Consider the following 2,141-nt stretch of genomic DNA (forward strand, 5'->3'; position numbering starts at 1 on the left):
GTGTGTGTGTGTGTGTGTGTGTGTGTGTGTTATCTTAACCAGGTATTGATATCAGGGTAATATTGGCCTCATAAAATGAGCTGGGAAATATTGCCTCCTCTTCGATTTTTTGGAAGACTTTGAGAAGAAATAGGTATTAAATCTTCTTGGAATGTTTGGTAGGATTCACTGGTGAAGCTATCTGGCTCTGAACTTTTACATTCTGGTAGGTTTTTGATGATTGTTTCAATTTCCTTACTGCTAATCAGTCTATTTACAGTTTCCAGATCTTCTTGATTCAGTCTAGGAAGATTGTATTTTTCTAAGCACTGGTCCATTTCATCTAGGTTATTACATTTGTTATTATACACTTTTTCATAGTATTCTTGCATGATCCTTAGTATTTCTGTGATGTCAGTCGTAATTTCTCCTCTCTCATCCCTGATTTTATTTGTATTCTTTCTCTTTTTTCTTTTGTGAGTCTACCCACGGTTTTGTCACTTTTATTAACCTTCTCAAAGAACCAACTCATTATTGCATTTATTTTTTCTATTTTTTTTTTGTTGTTGTTTTCTATTTCACTTATTTCTGCTCTAATTTTGATGATTTCTTTCCTTCTGCTGACTTTAGGCCTCATTTGTACTTCTTTTTTCTAGTTTTTCAAGATGAAGCAGTAGGTTATTTATTTGGCTCATTCTTGTTTTGGGAGATAGGCCTATAATGATATGAACTTTCCTCTTATGACCACTTTTGCCATGTCCCATAAGTTTTGATGTGTTGCACTACCATTATTCCTCTCTATGTATTACTTGATCTCTTTTTATTTCTTTCCTTACCCAGTTATTCTTCAGTAGCATGTTGTTTAATCTCCATGTATTTGTGGTTTTTCCTGATATTTTTTGCAGTTGATCTCTAGCTTCTAAGTATTATGATCAGAGAATATGGTTGGTACAATTCTAACCCTCTTATATTTGTTGAAGCTATCTCTGTGTCCCAGTATGTGGCAATTCTTGAGAATGTTCCATGTGCACTAGAGAAGAATGTACAAGCAGCTATTTTGGGATAAAAGGCTCTGTATATGTCAATTATGTCCAGTCAGTCTAATGTGTCATTTAAGGATATTATTTCTGCATTGATTTACCTTTTGGATGATCTCTCTATATCCGACAGTAGAGTATTTAGGTCCCCTACTACGATAGTGTTTTGATCTCTTTCTCCCTTTAGTTCTGTTAGTATTTGTTTTACATATTTCAGGGTTCCCTGATTGGGAGCATAGATATGAATAAGTGTTATGTATTCTTGGTGCATGATTCCCTTTATCATTATGAAGTGTCCCTCAGTATCTTTCTTTACCTTTCTGATTTTGAAGTTTATTTTGTCAGATATCAGTACCCCTTGTCCCACTCTTCTCTGAATGCCATTTACTTGAAATATCATTTTCCACCCTTTCGCTTTGAGTCTATATTCATCTTTGGAGCTGAGATGTGTCTCCTGGACACAGCATATGGTTTTGTTTTTCGATTCATTCTGCAACTCTGTGTCTTTTTATTTGTGAGTTCAGTCCATTTACATTTAGGGTGATTATCGAAATATGAGGTCTTCTTATAGCCTTTTTATCTTTTGCTTTCTGGTAGCTCAGTGTTTCCATCGCTTCCTTTTCCTTATGTTTCTGTGTTCTTTATTTTGGTGGGCTTTTGTGGCTTTTGCTTCTGGTTCTTCTTGTTTTATGTTATATACTTCAGTTCTGAATCTTTGGTGTGTGGTTACCATTATGAATATGTAAAGGATAGTTATATATATTCAGTCATCCATTTTTTTCTGTGTGTGTCTTATCTCTTTTCCCCTTTGTGAATTTAGATCTTTGAATCCTCCCTTTTTCAGTCATTGTTATCTTAGTTTGTTTCTATGTATGCTGAACATTCATTACTATTTTGCTATAGCTATTCTCTTCTTATTATTTAAGCTTACAATGCCTTGTTCTTAGTATGGGCTGCACTCTCTGCTTCTATTTGCTTGATAGTCACATTACTCCTAATTATGTATATTTTTTAAATTTTGTTTTAGGTGAACTGACCCTTTCAGAATTTCTTGTAGTGCAGGCCTTGTAGTGGAGAATTCCCTCAATTTTTGCATGTCGACTAAGGTCTTAATTTTTCCTTCAT

The sequence above is a fragment of the Pteropus vampyrus genome, unplaced genomic scaffold (genome assembly GCF_000151845.1).
Source record: "Pteropus vampyrus isolate Shadow unplaced genomic scaffold, Pvam_2.0 Scaffold206, whole genome shotgun sequence".
Lineage (NCBI taxonomy): Eukaryota > Metazoa > Chordata > Mammalia > Chiroptera > Pteropodidae > Pteropus > Pteropus vampyrus.